This window comes from Lepus europaeus, chromosome 7 (genome assembly GCF_033115175.1).
Source record: "Lepus europaeus isolate LE1 chromosome 7, mLepTim1.pri, whole genome shotgun sequence".
Classification (NCBI taxonomy): Eukaryota; Metazoa; Chordata; class Mammalia; order Lagomorpha; family Leporidae; genus Lepus; species Lepus europaeus.
Genome location: NC_084833.1, coordinates 28670050 through 28687871, shown reverse-complemented (window position 1 = coordinate 28687871; position 17822 = coordinate 28670050).

Below are 17822 nucleotides of genomic sequence, written 5' to 3'. Positions count from 1 at the left end.
TCAAATTATCAAGAATTGGATTGGCAAGAATTGGATTGGTCTGGTTCAAGAATCATGGATTCATTCCTGATCCAATCAGTTGCAGCTAAGGAGCACCGTGTGCACATAGTTTCAGATTTAATCTCTGCTAAACGTTTCTTTAGAGGAGTTCCCATGGGAAAGAAGAGACTCCTCTACTTCAGACTGAATCCGTGCATATGTGAGTGACAGGGAGGCAGAGCAAAAGAGCCCTGATAATCGTTGCCAAGCAATCTCTAACCCTGGTCTTTTCTCCAGCATGCAAAGATGCCTGGACGGGAGCAGACACATGTGGAAGGGGTTTTGTGGCCCTAACAGAGAGGGGGGCACAAAAGGGTCCGTCATCAGGCAAGAAGGGAAAACTTGGAGGACACCATGAAAAGAAACACTTCCCTAAGTGTGCAGCTTGGATCTTGAGCCCTCTCTCTGCTTGAGCCATCAAGTGGGTGCTTTCTCCCAGTGGGTATTGCCCACAGTTGCTGGTCCTCTTATTACTGGGAAGGTGCAACTGGAAAAGCCTACAGAGCAAGTAGGCTCAGTTTTGGGTGTAATGTGCAGTAGTGATAGGTAGCCAGGATAATGTAGGGAGCATCCAAGCACCTTCAGTCTTCCTGGCTTCTGAGACCCCCTGAGATAATTCTGTAGTAAGTAATTATAATAGCAACAATAAATTCTTACTCAGGTTTTACTATGGCCAAGTGCTGGTGTAATCTTTGCTCTTCTTTCTTTCTTTCTTTTTTTTTTTTTTAAAGATTTTACTTATTTATTTATTTGAGAGGTAGAGTTACAGACAGTGCGAGGGAGAAATAGAGAAAGTTCTTCCGTCCGTTGGTTCACTCCCCAGATGGCCCCAATGGCCGGATCTGAATCCAGGAGCGCCGATCTGAAGCTAGGAGCCAGGTGCTTAGGGTTTAAACCTCATACTCTTCTGTCACCCAGAGGCCACGGACAAAACTTTTCCCAGGCCCAGCTAAAGTAGCTGGGCAACCTTGGCAAGGTACTTAACCTGCCTTTTACTCCTCTGAAAACAGCTAATTATGCCTACCTTGCAGGATTAGAAGAAACTACATACACGCACACACATGCACACACACACTCACATACATATTTATATATGTATACACAGATATATCCATAATTATACAAAGATGAGAGTACTTCAGAAGGTTCACAGAAAGTGTACATTATGAAAAAAAACTATGGCTTTCAAATTTTCACATCAAAATAAGCTTATAACTTAACTTCATTTTCCATGAATTCTGAAGTATTCTTATATGGCATCAGAAAGTTTTAGGCTGTCTCTGGGTAGGTAAAAACAACTCTTTCTAGTTGTCTACATGTTCCTAACTTTCTACAATGACCATGTTGTATTTGTTAAAAATAAACTTAAAAATTCCAGTAAGCATTCATGATTTAAAAAAAAAACCAAAACACAACAAGCCAAACAATTTCACCAACTTGGAACAAAGAGATATTCCTTAATCTGACAAAGAATACGGGCTAACACCTACAATGACCATCATACATGATGGTGAGAGCCTGAATGCTTTGCTCCGAAGGTCAGGAACAAGGCCAGATGTCTGCTCTTGCCTCTTTATGTAACTTAGTGCTGGAGGTTTCAGCCAATATAATCCAGCTAGAAAAATAGAAGGCATACAGATTTGAAAGAAAAACGTAAAACTACCTTCACTTGCAGATAATGTGGTCATTTTGTGTAGAAAATTCTAAGGAACACTCACACACAGGCTCACACACACTCCTCTTAGAACTGATAAACAGTGCAACTGAGCACAAGATACAAGACTGATATTAAAAATGAACATATGTAGTCTTACTATGTATGAGCAACAAGCAATCTGAAAATGAAATTTAAGAAAATTTCACTTACAAAAGTATATCAGAATAACAAGTTTAACAAAAGAAGTGCACAATTTATGCACTGAAAATTACAAAATGTAACTGAGGAAAATTAAAGAAGACCTAAATAATTGGAGAGACAGTTCATGTTCAAGGACGGGAAGACTCAGGATTGCAAAGATGGTAATTCTCCCCAAGCTGACTGACAGATTCAATGCAATTCAAATCATACTTCCGGAAGGTTTTTTTTTTTCCAGAAATGTACAAGCAGATTCTAAAATCTGTATGGAAATGAAAAACATTTAAAATAGCTAAAACAGTTTTGAAAAGGAAGAGCAAAGTTGGTGAACTTTCACTTCCCAATTCCAAAGCATTATAGCTACAGTAATCAAGATAATATGCCACTACCATCAAGATAGACATCTAGATCAGTAGAGCAGAACTGAAACCCCAGAAATAAATCCCTATAATTATAGTCAATTGATTTGCTACAATGGTGCAAGGCAATTGATTGGAGAACTGTTCAGCAATGAGTGGTGGGACTATTAGATACTCAGATGCAAAAAGATGAACTTAGACCCTCATCTTGTACCATACACAGGAATTAACTTGAATGGATCATAAGCTTAATGTAAGAACTGAAACAGTAACACTTTTGGAAGAAAATATAGGAGAAAACAGTTGCGATGTAAAATAAGCAAAGATTTCTCAGATATGACAGCAAAGGTATAGTCCATAAAATAAAAACATTATCAGATTTTACTAAATTAAAAACTTTTGCAGTTCAAGAAAAATCCCACCGTTAAGAACATGCAACATAAGCAACAGATTTGAAGAAAAATATTTACAAAACACATATCCAATCAAGGACTTGCATATAAAATTTACAAAGAACTTTTAAAAAATCATTAAGAAGACAACTCAATCAAAAAATGCACAAAAGACGTAAAAGACATTCCACCAAAGAAAATATATGAATAGACAATAAGCACATGAAAAAGATGCACAATGTCATCAGCCATGAGTGAAATGCAATTCCAAACCACAAGATGCCATTTGACACCTACTGGAATGGCTATGGTAAGAAAGACAGACGATGGCAAGAGTTGGCCAGGATGTAGAGAAATGAGAACCCTCACACATTGTTCCTTGGAATGCAAAGTGATGCAGCCCTTTGGAAATCAATTTGGCAGTTTCTCAAAATTCAAAACTAAAACTACTCAATGACATAGTGGCTCCATGCCTAGGTATTTAAGAAAAATGAAACTATGTCCACACAAAAACTTGTGTGTGGATTTTCACAGCAGCATAAGGCGTAGCATCTCAAACTAGAACCTACTAAAGCATCCATCACCTGAAGAATGGATAGACACAAAAGATATGTCCACATGGCACACTTCCATTGGGCAATAGAAGAAGAACCAATTACTGACACATGCTGCGTCACGGACAGAATTGAGAACATATGTTACTAAAGAAAAGAAGCCAGACACAAGAGACCACATAGTGTATGAATCCATTTATGTGAAATGCTCAGCAAAAGCAAATTAAAGAGCCAGAAAGAGGCCGACGCTGTGGCATAGCAGGTAAAGCCACCGCCTGCAGTTCCAGCATCCCATATGGGCGCCAGTTTGAGTCTAGGCTGTTCCACTTGTATTCCAGCTCTCTGCTATGGCCTGGGAAAGCAGTAGAAGATGGCCCAAGTCCTTGGGCCCCTGCACCCACATGGGAGACCCAGAGGAAGCTCCTGGTTTCGGATTGGCACAGCTCTGGCTGTTGCGGCCAATTGGGGAGTGAATCAGCAGATGGAAGATCTCTCTCTCTCTCTCTCTCTCTCTCTCTCTTTCTCTCTTTCTCACTCTCTGTAACTTAGACTTTCAAATAAATAAATAAATCTTAAAAAAAAAAATACAGAGCCAGAAAGTGCATTAAGAGACTGCCTTGGGCAGGGATTAACTGTAAATGGGCATTAGGGGTCACCTTGCAGTGATGAGCCTGTTCTGAAACTAATCTGTGCTGATGATGCTACACCACTTGGTAAAGTTACTCAAATTTATGGAACACCTGAAACCAGCGAAAATGTTTCCCTTTTTTATTGTGGTAAAATGTGTACAACATAAACTGCCACTTCAAGCATTCTGGAGTGTGCAGTTTTGTGGCATTAAGTACATCCACGTCACTACCATCCCTCTCCAGAAACATGTCATTTTCTTCAGCTCAAACTCTGTATCCATTAAACCCTGGTAGTCCACGTCCTCTTCCTCCCAGCCCCTGGTAGCCACCCTTCTACTTTTTGTCTCTATAGAGTTGTGTAAGGGAAGTCATACACTATTCGTCCCTTTTATACTGGCTTATTTTTCTTGGCACACTGTCTTCAAGGATGAATAATATTCTATTCTATGAGATGGGTGTTTGGCCTAGTGGTTAAGACACTCACATCCCACATTGGAGAGTCTATGTTCCACTCCTGGGTCTGACTCCTGACTCCAGCCTCCTGGTAAAGCAGACCCTGGGAGATGGTGGTGATGGCTCAAGTAGTTAGAGTCCCTGCCACCCTCATGAAAGACCTGGATTGCATTCTGATTGTTGGCCCTGGCCCCAGACCAGCCCCAGCTCTTGAACCAGTGGATGGGAGTGTGTCCTTTCTCTCTCTCTCTCTCTCTCTCTCTCTCTATATATATATATATATATATACACACACGCATCCATCTCTCTCATTCTTTCTCTCTCTCATCATCTGTCTGCCTCTCAAATAGAGACCAGTTGTATTGTGACTTAGCAGATTCATCGCCACTTGCAATGGAGAGCTGGTTTGTGTTCCAGCTACTCTGCTTCCAATCCAGCTCCCTGGTAATGCACGTAGGCAGGCAGTGGAAGATGGCTCAAGTGCTTGGGCCCTTGCTACCCGTGTGGGAGACCAGGATGGAGTTCCTGGCTCTCGGCTTTGGCCTGGCTAAGACCTGGCTGTTGTGACCATTTAGGGTGTGAACTAGCAGTGGAAGATCCCTCTCTCTGGCTGTCACTCAAATAAGTAAATAATTGGGGCCAGCACTGTGGCATAGCAGGTAAAACTGGCGCCTGCAGTGCCAGCACCCCACATGGGCGCCGGTTTGAGTCCTGGCCGCTCCACTTCCTATCCAGCTTTCTGCTATGACCTGGGAAAGCAATAGAAGATGACCCAAGTTCTTGGGCCCCTGTACCCATGTGGGAGACCCAGAGGAAGCTCCTGGCTCCTGGCTTCAGATCGGTGCAACTCCGGCCATTGCGGCCAACTGGGGAGTGAACCAGCACATGGAAGACTTCTCTCTCTTTCTCTGCCTCTCCTCTTTCTGTGTAGCTCTCACTCTCAAAAAAATAAATAAATCTTTAAAAAAAATAATTAAATGATTTTTTAAGAAAATTAAAAAATGAAAAATTTCCCATATATACATATACCACATTTTGTTTAACCATTTAGTTGTTGATAGACATTTGGGTTGTTTTCACCTCTTCTGCTATTGTGAACAAATATCGCTATATAAATATCTGAAATAGGTGGATTTTGTTATGTAACATATACCTCTAATTTTAGATAAAACTTCAATTATACTTTTCAAAAATTTATAATAGTAAGTGGTAGATGCTCTTATTATCAATACCTTAAAGAATAGTATATTTGATCAATGAAGTGAGCTTTTTAAAAAATTAATTTAATAAGGGACAGGTGCTGTGGCATAGGAGGTTAAGCCTCCATCTGCCAGCACCCTGTATGGGCACCGGTTTAAGTCCTGGTTGCTCCAATTCTTTTTATTTATTTATTTATTTTTTTTATTTTTTGATAGGCAGAGTGGACAGTGAGAGAGAGACAGAGAGAAAGGTCTTCCTTTTGCCGTTGGTTCACCCTCCAATGGCCGCCGCGGTAGGTGCGCTGCGGCCGGCGCACCGCACTGATCCGATGGCAGGAGCCAGGTGCTTCTCCTGGTCTCCCATGGGGTGCAGGGCCCAAGCACTTGGGCCATCCTCCACTGCACTCCCTGGCCACAGCAGAGAGCTGGCCTGGAAGAGGGGCAACCGGGACAGGATCGGTGCCCCGACCGGGACTAGAACCCAGTGTGCCGGCGCCGCAAGGCGGAAGATTAGCCTAGTGAGCCACGGTGCCGGCCTGGTTGCTCCAATTCTGATCCAGCTCCCTGCTAATGGTCTGGGAAAGCAGTGGAAGATGGTGAGGTGCTTGGGCCCCTGCACCTACATGGGAGACCCAGAAGAAGCTCCTGGCTCCTGGCTTCGGATCGGCTCAGCTCTAGCCACTGCGGAAATTTGGGGAGTGGACCAGTATATGGAAGACCTCTCTCTCTCTGTCTCTCCCTCTCTGTAACTCTGCCTCTCAAGTAAATAAATCTTTTTTAAAAAACTTAAATTTAATAAAAAAGACATTGTTGGTTAAAAAAGGAAAAATATAGAAAAGTACAAATAAGAAAATAAATTTCTATAATCCCATTTACAGATGATCACTGAAAGATCTATTTACCAAAAGGGAAAAAAACCTAAATTTTAATTTTACTTGAAATTAGTAGAAGGAACTGAAATGAAGAAGTTGCTAAATTTCAGATGTTTATTCCCGGTGGAGTTATTCATTCCTAAACTAATCCTCTAAAGGCAAAAAGAAGTTATGAAAACACTGAGGTTGGATTGGGACACATGGTTTTTCTATTTAAGTTCATGTTTCTTGATGGTCACATTTCAATCTCCCAGGAGGACAATTGTTTCATAAAATTCAGAGAATATTTTTTTAAGATTGATTTATTTGAAAGTTAGAGAGAGAGCGGAGAGACAGAGAGAGGTCTTCTATCTGCCAGTTCACTCCCCAGATGGCTGCAATGGCCAGGGCTGGGCCAGGCTGAAGCCAGGAGGCAGGAGCTTCTTCCAGGTTTCCCACGTGAGTAGCAGGGGCCCAAGCACTTAGTCCATCCTCCACTGCTTTTCCCAGGTCATTTATGCCCATGAGATGCCGGTATTGCATGTGGCAGCTTTACCCGCCAAGCTACAATGCTGGCCCCAGAGAATATTCCTGACATTTGACTAAAACGTGAGGTTTTTAGATTAAAAACAAAAGAACAAAGTTTAAAGCCTTAGTAAACTTTTAGGTTAAATTTCTGAGAGAAGTTATCAGGGAGTGACCAGTGAAGCAAAATAGCTATGGAGATGACAAATCACTCATTAGAAAAACCAAAGGACGTGACTGTAGTCGGTGTCTAAAATAAACCCAAGGAGGTTGACTATGAGTTCTACATATCATCTGAGTTGTTCCACCTTCTGAAATAACTTGCTCTTGCTTTTGAGATGACTCCAGCCCGAATTTTCTCACCCATTGGTATAGATTCCAAACACTTCCTGTTTCACTATAAAGAATAATTACTTAAATCGAAGAAAGCAAGCAGAAAGTTGGCAACGTGTTCTTTCAGTGTTCTACAGAATTATTTAACATGCTTGCACAAGGATTATCTAATTTTCTAAGGTGTATCTATGTGACTTTACTATTTATTATTTGTTTAGAAGTCAGATACTGTGAAGTTATATGTATATTATGTATATTTTTGTCTTGTAAGAATGATGTCCTGATTTTTTGTTAGCCTGTAAAACTGTAAATTGTTTATCTATAATCTAGCAATCTCAGTCTAATGTTCTTTTTCATTTTAAAAAATGTTTATTTTTATTTATTTGAAAGGTAGAGTGACAGAGAGAGGCAGAAGGAGGGGGAGAGGGAGAGAGAGAATCTTTCATGTGCTCATTCACTTCCCAAATGCTTGCACTAGCTGAGGCTGAGCCAAGCTGAAGCCAAGAGCCTGGAACTCCATTTGAACCTCTTAGAACTCAAGGACTTGAGCCATCACTGCTGCCTCCAAGGATGCGCAGGCGCAGGAAGATGGATTGGAAGTGAAGGAGTTGAGACTCGAACCAGGCACTCTGATATGGGATTCTGGTGTCCCAAACAGGGGCTTAACCCACTGTGCCACAACACTCATTCCTCCTTTTTGTTTTAACAATGCTTTTCCTGGTGGATTATACAAACTCTCCTCAAGTGCTCTTAGACCCAGCTTTACCATCTAACGGTGCAGTCATTAATGATCTGAACAAATCCTTTGACATGTGTCCATTCTGTATTTGAAGAGTCATGGTTTTAGCATCTCAATACATTATCCCCCCACATTGCGGAAAAACCTCTATCCATACTTCCCTCTCTTCTGCGATAGCTCACCCTTCAGATACAGAAAAGTCACCTTGGATGCCTCATTGAGAATGCAGAGTCCCCAGCACCCCCTTCAGAGACTCTAATTCAGGGTGTGTGTGATGTGCATTTTAATAAGCAACTTAGGAGATTCTGAGGTGGTAATCCTTAGACACCTTGACACCTTGAGAAAGCCAACTGGGTGCTGGTGATGATCTTAATGCCATATCGGCCATCATTGGTCACAGAGGACAGGGGTTGCACGCTGAAGTCTTGGGATGGACTGGAGTCCCAACAGTCCATTTTCCTCACTTTCAGGTTGGATGTGGCATCTAACGTCAGATGCTCATTCACCCCTTGGCTGTATTAGCATGGAGGTGGTGCAGGGGTGACCAGGAATCTGTATATATAGTTTATACTACACGAGTTTGCTGCCATTCAACTCTTTATTGGCCCCACAGAAGTGCTTTTTTTTTTTTTTTTTTTTTTAGTCAATTTAATAACTCCTCAGGTGTTTCTAACTTAAAGCTGCTTTGGCAGCCAACCTGCGAACACAACTGGGACAGGGGAGCTCCAATATTTGAGCAAACAGCTTCGTCGTTTCCATCAAAATTTAAGGACTCTATTTCCAGAAAAACTCAGCAAGTACAACTTTTTTGCGTATCATCTCAGGGGGATTTATGAACTCCTTAAAGGTCCAAGGACTCGAGGTTAATTCTGTTTCACAAATTTCTTTTTGAAGGCTGCATTCATGAGGAGTAGAGCTTTGCTGCCATCTACTGCCATGTGGGTCTTATTCAACATGGGCTTGTTCTACTGCCTTGCCATGCAAGGTCTTCCAAGTTTGGCATTTTGTAGGAGGTATAAAAAGCTTCTGTCTCACACCAGCTAACACAGTAGTGCAGTTCTAGGTGGCACTGGGTACACCGTTCATAATTCACACATTGCATTGAACTATCGTTACTACAGGTGTGGGGACACTTTGGGCTTCAGTGGAACACTAGACACTGTCCAGAGCGTACCTTCAGGCTTATTTGATTCTTAATCTGAAGAAGCTTAGTTTACAATGAAAATTACATCCTGTTCGCTTGACTTCCCTCCTCCACTGTGAAAGAAGCTGATTTGCCTCTATTTGCCTATTTGTTTCAACATTTCTGGTCTAGGCGTATCTGTTCTTTGGATTCTCCTTTGAACTGGTCATAACACCTGGTTTGTTCCCTCATTAAGAGTTAAATAAAATCGTTAACACATGCTCATTGGCTGTCTGTATAAGAGGCCTAAAACTGTTTTTTTATCCCATTATTCTTTAAAAAGGGCCAAGGTTGTATTATACGTGATTCCCATCTAAGAGAGCACTGGCCCTTTTCTTGAAAGCCCAGGGCCAGCATTGTGGCATAGCAGGTTAAGCAGCAGCCTGTGATGCCAGCATCCCATGTGGGCACCAGTTCGAGTCCAGCTTCCTGCAGATACACCTGGGAAAACAGTGGAATGCACCCAAGCAGGAGACCCAGAAGAAGCTCCTGGCTCCTGGCTTCAGTCTGACCCAGCCCTGTCCATTGTGGCCATTTGGGGAGTGAACCAGGGGATGGAGGTTCTCTCTCTCTCTTTCCCTTTGTCTCTCCTCTCTGTAACTCTTTCAAAGAAATATTTTTTAAAAAAATTATCCAATTAAGGAGATGCTCAATGCTATAATTTTTAAAAAAGATTGAAGCACCTGGCTCCTGCCATCGGAACAGCACGGTGCGCCGGCCACTGGAGGGTGAACCAACGGCAAAAGGAAGACCTTTCTCTCTGTCTCTCTCTCACTGTCCACTCTGCCTGTCAAAAATAAAAAAAAAAAAAGATTTATTTATTTTATGTGAAAGTTACAGAGAAGCAGAGGCAGAGAGAAGTCTTCCATCCACTGGTTCACTCCCCAGATGGCCCAACAGCCGGAGATGCTCTGATCTGAAGCCAGGAGCCAGGAGCTTCTTCCGGGTCTCCCATGTAGGTTCAGAGGCCCAAGGACTTGAGCCATCTTCTGCTTTCCCAGGCCACAGCAGAGAGCTGGATCAGAAGTGGAGCAGCCAGGATACAAGCCTGCACCCATATGGGATGCCGGCACTGCAGGCAGTGGCTTTTTACCTGCTACACCACAGCGCTGGCCCTGTAATTTTTTGATATATTAAAAAAATCCCACCTCCCTTCTTTTCCTTACTGCTTTATTAAAACAGGTGACTAAAACTAACCCTCATTGCCTGGGAGGAGGTATGTGGCAAAGCAAACAAACTACCAGCAAGTAAAAAAAGGAGTTTGTAAATCTGGATTTTGTTTTTCTAAAGCTTGACTCCTTAGAGTTAACAGAGGTGGAGCAGGAGAGGACCTGAGACTCAGAGAAGCAGAGCGAGATTGCACTTTCCCTCCACAAGACAACGTACTCCTGGCCAAAGAGAGGAGAGGCAAGTGTGGCAGGCCAGGCCCTGAGGGGTCACACTGCAGGGGGCTGGACAACTGGACCCCAGACTGCAGGAACAAGAGCAAGGCAAGGCTAGGAGGACCCTGAAGACAGGACCTCTGGAGGTCAGTGCTAACCCCTGTGGCCTGAAGGCCCTTGACAAATGTGTCTGTGAGAACGTGGTCTTAAACCCATGGGGTACTTTACATCCTCAGATCTTGACTCAACAGGTAAGGTGCAGACTGGCGCATTTTGATGTAGGTGAGGAGACAGCTAGCAAGGAGGAGCTATCAGCAGCCCCAACAGCACTCACCAACCCCCACTTTCCGTGCAGTGGAAAGCCACAGCTTTGGTGAGACTACTGCTCAGCACTGGAGCTGGCCAAAAAATATCCCAGATGGCTGCTGGCCACATCCTCTCAATGACCTTTATTTCACTGTAATGTCACTGACCTTTAGCTCATTACACTGTCACCGTAACAAAATTACCACAGTTGACACTCTTAGTCCCATCATGTACTGATGCCTTGAACTCCTGGGATTTCCAAAAAACGGAGAGGAAATGGTCAGTACTCAAAACCCCGGATAAAACTCTGCCTCTTAGAAATATTTTAACTAAGCCTCGCCTCCAGATCCTATAAAGGGATGGAGCCACCTCAACCTTGCGGAGTGCAGCGCTCTATTCAGCAAGCCCACACTTTGCACGTAAATAAATCTGCATGCAAATACATCTTGCTTCTCTGCTGACCTCCACCAAGTCTCATCCTTGAATTTCTTCTTGCACTGGAGACAAGAAACTGGACTCAGGCACCCCACAACGACTTGTTTTCTGGGCTATATTTTAATAGCAAAAAAGAGCAGAACATACCAAACGCATTAGACATAGCAACCTTCTGTTTCAATAGAGCCAGTGTACATATTTTTCCGACTAGCTGTGAATTTTATTGTGGGTCATGCAGGGGGGGAAAAAAAAACCTGTAAAAACATTGACCCTACAGGCACGAAAGAGAAGTCAGATTCAGCTCTATGAGCCTAGTTGTACAAAAGCATCTGTTTTTCCTTGTCTGCTTTCACCATGGCGGCAAAGGAGTATCAGATTAGGTTAGAAATCCATTTTACTTTTAGGCTCCTCACTGTCCTGAAAGGATGGCAGGCTAATTTCTTTAAGAACTTCTTCCTGTTTAATGACCTGGGGGGGAAACTGAAGCTGGGATTGCACGACAGAAGCCAGGCCCTTTGCCAATTAGGTTAGAGCAGCAAGTGGGAAAGATCGTTTTTCAGGATCTTGGATCCTGCTTTTCAGGGTGGTTTTATAACAGCCTTCAGGAGTTCATACTCTGTGAAGTAAAAGTGCTTTTAATAACCCCACAATGGAGCAGCTTCATCCGGGGAGTTTGCTAACTAAGGAGAGGGCAGAGGAGCTACAGTCCTGCAGCTGGGGAGAACGGAGCTTAATTGCTACGAATAGATTCATGTTGATATCTGGCTACACACATTTCTGTGTGTCTGTTTTTCTCATTGTGCCTAAAGTGCTTGTTGAAGATTCTCTGTATGACCTAATTTTGTTTCATGAAATGCAGTCTTACATGCCCCAGGGCAGAAACCACAACCTAAACCAAGCACTAGAACGGTTCCTCATTTACCATTTCCTGAAGGAACAAGGTATTAGTTCTTTATAGCTCAAGTGAAAACGTGTGCCTGGTGGTGTTCTTCCCTCCCAACGTAGTGTGTCACAGGCCCCGTGAGAGAACACCAGTAATGCAAAAGTCAAAGCAATCCAGCTGTTGTATTAGAAACCACTTGTGGGGGTAGCTGTTCGGCCTAGCACTTTAAGACGCCCACCTTCCACATCGGAGTGTCTGGACTCAACACCCAGCTCTGCTCCTGACTCTAGCATCCTAATGCACACTCTGGAAGGCGGGAGTGATGGCTTCAAGTAGTTGGTGCCTGCCACCCCCGGGGGAGCCCTGGGTTGAATTTCGGCCTCAGCCTCCATTCCACGTTTGCGGAGTGAGTCAGGGGATGAGAGGTCTCCTGCCTGGATCTCTGCCTCTCAAAGTCTCTTTAAAACCACTTGGAATATTGCTAGTATTTACATAGAAATACATACATGTATTTATATGTGTCATTGTTTTTTGGTAATGATATCATTGCAATATATAGGAACAGGGAACAACGAAGGCGAGGGAGTAGGCACGTCAGTCTGGCATCTTTTTCTTTTTCCTAAAATAGCATTCAATAAGGTGCCATTCAAGAAACACTGTTTAGGTCATATCCTTGCAACCACTAAGGTGGAACCTGAAGCCAAAACCCTAGGTGTCTACGTGAGGTCAACGTGGATCCACGTTCACAAGCTGGGTTTAGAAAGCATAGGCACACTTATCAAATGGAGCAGACCCTGCCAAAACCTTCCTCAGTCAACCCTGCAGTTCAATGCCACTGACCTGATGGAGACCATCCGAGGCCAGGCTGCAGCAGGAGCAGCACTTGTTTATTTGTCCTATGTGGTAGTGGCAGGGGCAGTAATGGAGTGTGTGTGTGTTGGACTACATCTGGTTAATTTCTTTAACCCAGCCCTTCAATACAACTTGTGTGTGTGTGTGTGTGTTTTAAAGATTTACTTATTTATTTATATGAAAAGCAAAGTTAAAAAGAGAGAGAGAGAGAGGTCTTCCATCCGCTGGTTCATTTTCCAAAACCGATCTGGAGCCAGGAGCTTCTTCCTGGTCTCACACACTGGTGCAGGGGCCCAAGGACTTGAACCATTTCCACTGCTTTCCCAGGCCATAGCAGAGAGCTGGTTTGGAAGTGGAGCAGCTGGGACTAGAACTGGCACCCATATGGGATGCTGGCACTGCAGGCAGCGGCTTTACCCACTACTCCACAGCACCGGCCCTACAACTTGCTCCTAAATCTAAATACCTACATGGTCTTTCTGTCATTAGTGTCCTCCCTACCCTCAGTTTGCATTCATTCCCTCTCATAAAGCATCTGTTTTCAGGGTTCAAGTGGATTACAATGACTGCTTACAAATCTCATGTCAACAGCAATTTCTAAGTAATAGCAGGCTTTTTGATATTTTGACCACTGGATGTTTCAATTTTTCAAGTCATATTTCATTCCCTAGGTTGTCACACAGTTGTAGAATTATAGAAGGCCTCCCTGGATTCAAAAAATGTTTTTAAAAAACAGATCCCATGTGAATAGATGTTACATATTAATAACATCTAAATATAAATTTCTAGTTCCCATTTTACAGGTAGAGAAATAGACACAAAGAAGAATGATTTACCCATGGTTGGTCAGGAGCAAAACTTGCATTTCAGCTCCTAATTTAGTGGTTTATATGCTAAATTACACTGCATCTTCAGCCCTCAGGGAACATAAGCCTAGAAGCTTGTATGAGCAAAATGTGCCTCAAATTACACTCTAACCAGAGAAATTAATTGGATAATTTGTCAAATGTGAAAATAACATTAGAATATTCTGCACAAATGATCAAGGACTTTCAACTAAACCCATTATAAAAATAACCCTTCTGGCAAAATAAATAAGATTCAAATTCAGCGTAACATTCACACAACAGTTTAAAGTTAGCTTAATGTGAGGACTACATTTCCAGTCATAACACAAATATCCTAAGTTTCCCTCAAAGACGTTAAGTTGACTAGAGTTGTTCAATTGTTTTAGGAGATGTTTAAAGAGAAACCAGACTTGAAAACTCATTCCAAGTACTATCTATTAAGTGATGGAATGTAACTGTAGACTCCAGTGGTGGATATTCTTTGTACAAGTCTTGAAGACTCTCATCACAAACTGCTGGGGGAAGAAAGCAGGAAAAGTCATGTCTGTACCTTACCACCTAGAACTCACACGACAAAGACGCTACCAGCAATCAGTCTGCTTCAACCGTCGCTTTCATCCACTGTTAGCCGAGTGTGTAACTCTGCGCCAGGCTGTGCTGACAGGACATTCAGCAGCGTCCCTGTCACACAGTTCATCTTCACCTAGTGACTTCCCAGCACGCTGTACCTACAGAGGAGCCTGCCCTTCTTCCCTCTCTGTCTAGCAGGTGGGGTTACTGCCCTGCAGAGAAAGCCCCTCCCCAGAGGAAAAGGACCACCTCATTTGCTCTTCTCATAAAATGTTTTCCCCTCCTGGAACTATTTTTCAGATTTTGAGTCTGTATCAACTTGAATGGGGAAGGAGGCTTTAAAACATGACAGGCATGGGTGATGCTTAGTGCAGCCAGTAGGCAACTCTTTGGAAGTTTGTCTTTGACTAAAAATGCAGGTTATAATTGTTAGAATCTGCTGAGATTCATTCTTTGCTTTCATGGTATCATCCTTTTGCACTTGGGAATACGAAAGTGCCAACTTCATTCTGTACACAGGACAGCAAATGTGAAGCTAGTTACAGCCTATCATGTGAACCTGGGAATATAAAAGGAATGTATTTCAAAAGGAAAACATTCTTATTTGTTCTTCCTTTTTCATTTCCTTAAGGCACTGGGATACACACACAAAAATTTAATAGTATTTTATGTAAGATAATGAGTAGAATTTAATTGAGGCAAACAACAACAACAAAAAAAAGCCATGCTATTCTGGTAACTGATTTTTTTTTTCTTTTTTTGACAGAGTGAGACAGTGAGAGAGACAAAGGTCTTCCTTTCTGTTGGTTCACCCTCCAAATGGCTGCTACGGCCGGCGCGCTGCACCAATCCAAAGCCAGGAGCCAGGTGCCTCCTCCTGGTTTCCCATGCGGGTACAGGGCCCAAGGACCTGGGCCATCCTCCACTGCCTTCCTGGGCCACAGCAGAGAGCTGGACTGGAAGAGGAGCAACCAGGACAGAATCTGGCACCCCAACCGGGACTAGAACCCAGGGTGCCGGCACCACAGGTGGAGGACTAGCCAAGTGAGCCGCAGCGCCGGCCAACTAGTAACTAATTTAAAAATACTTCCTGGGGTAGGCATTTGGCCATGTGGTTATTAACACATCCATGCCCCACATCAGAGTGCCTGAACTGGATTCCTGGCTCTGGCTCCAGCTTCCTGCAAATGCAGACCATGGAGGCAATAATGGTCAAGTAATTGGATTCCTGGAATGCATCTTGGAGACCTGGACTGAGTTCAATTGAGTTCCTGGATTTTGGCTCTGAATTTAGCCCAACCTCAGGCATTTAGGGGGTAAATCAGTGGTTGGGAGTTCTTCTCTGTCTGGCTGTTTTTTTTTTTTTTTTTTTTTTTTTTTTATTAAAACACCTTCCCCCCTTACTACACACAAATTTCAGTCTTAAGCTAGAAAAATCTGATATTTAAAAACATTTTCTGGCTGCCAGATACTTCAGGAATCTCTGGATAAAGGAATGACAAGCAGTTGTCCTTCAGGAAAAGCATATATTCTAATTACATGCAGAATTCATCAGCATGCTCTTAGTTATCAAATAGTTCCTGGGGGGCCGGCACTGTGGCACAGCGGGTTAATGCCCTGGCCTGGCCGGCGCCGCGGCTCACTAGGCTAATCCTCCACCTTGCGGCGCCGGCACACCGGGTTCTAGTCCCGGTCGGGGCACCGATCCTGTCCCGGTTGCCCCTCTTCCAGGCCAGCTCTCTGCTGTGGCCAGGGAGTGCAGTGGAGGATGGCCCAAGTCCTTGGGCCCTGCACCCCATGGGAGACCAGGAGAAGCACCTGGCTCCTGCCATCGGAACAGCGCGGTGCGCCGGCCGCAGCGCGCCAGCCGCGGCGGCCATTGGAGGGTGAACCAACGGCAAAAGGAAGACCTTTCTCTCTGTCTCTCTCTCTCTCTCACTGTCCACTCTGCCTGTCAAAAAAAAAAAAAAAAAGAAAAGAAAAAAAAAGAAAAAAAAAATGCCCTGGCCTGAAGCGCAGGCATCCCATATGGGTGCTGGTTCTAGCCCTGGCTGCTCCATTTCTGATCCAGCTCTCTGCTATGGCCTGGGAAGGCAGTGGAAGATGGCCCAAGCCCTTGGGCCCCTGCACCTGCGTGGGAGATCCCGAAAAAGCTCCTGGCTCCTGACTTCAGATCGGCGCAGTTCTGGCCATTGCAGCCAATTGGGGAATGAGCCATCAGATGGACAACCTCTCTCTCTCTCTATGTAACTCTGACTTTCAAATAAATAAATAAATCTTAAAAAAAAAAAAGAGTTCCTGGTATAAAACCCATAGTGGAGAACATTTTATGCCAGTGACAAAAATTAACTGCTACAGGGGCCGACACCGTGGCTCACTTGGTTGGTTAATCCTCTGCCTGTGGTGCCGGCATCCCATATGGGTGCCGGGTTCTAGTCCCGGTTGCCCTGCTTCCGGTCCAGCTCTCTGCTGTGGCCCGGGGGGGGTGGGTAGTGGAGGATGGCCCAATTGCTTGGTCCCTGTGCCCGCATGGGAGACCAGGAGGAAGCACCTGGCTCCTGGCTTCGGATTGGCGCAGCGTTGGCTGTGGTGGCCATTGGGGGAGTGAACCAACGGAAGGAGGACCCTTCTGTCTGTCTGTAACTCTACCTGTCAAATAAAAAAAAAAAAGTTAACTGCTAGGGATCATCCAACATTAGGGCAAAAAAACTCACCTTCATTCTATTTCACCTTTCTCTGCTATTCATCCCTATAGTGAAAGCAGAACCACATTGTAGTGAAGCCAGGAAGTGTCACTGTTGCAACAGCTGAAGAACAGTAACAAACCACCAAACTACAAATCAACATCCAGACTTCTTTTCCAATAACAAAACACCTGAGTTGCAGCAAGTTTCATTCAGCACTGGATTGGGCATCTCTGGAAAACCAGGAAACTTTTTATTCCCCCCAAATTCCAGCATTGTCCCAGAATGATGCCAAAAGATGACTATAAGATGGCTAATAGGGGGGCTAGCACTGTGTTGAAGTGGGCTAATAAGCCTCTGCCTGCAGTACTGGCATCCCTTATGGGCACTGGTTCATGTCTGGCTGCTCCTCTTCCAATCCAGCTCTCTGCTATGGCCTGGGAAAGCAGTAGAGGATGGCCCAAGTATTTGGGCCCCTGCACCTGCATGGGAGACCTGGAGGAAACTCCTGGGTCCTGGCTTCAGATTGGCTCAGCTCCAACCATTGCAGCCATCTGGGGAGTGAACCAGTGGATGGAAGACCCTCTCTGTAACACTCCCTCTGAAATAATTAAGTAAAATCTTAAAATAAATACACACACAGAGACTTCAAATGTTTGTATGCCAACTAGGTGAAATTACCATGTTTAAGAGTGGGGTAGGGGCTGGTGCTGTGGTGCAGTAGGTTAAGCCTCCGCTTGTGGTGCTGGCA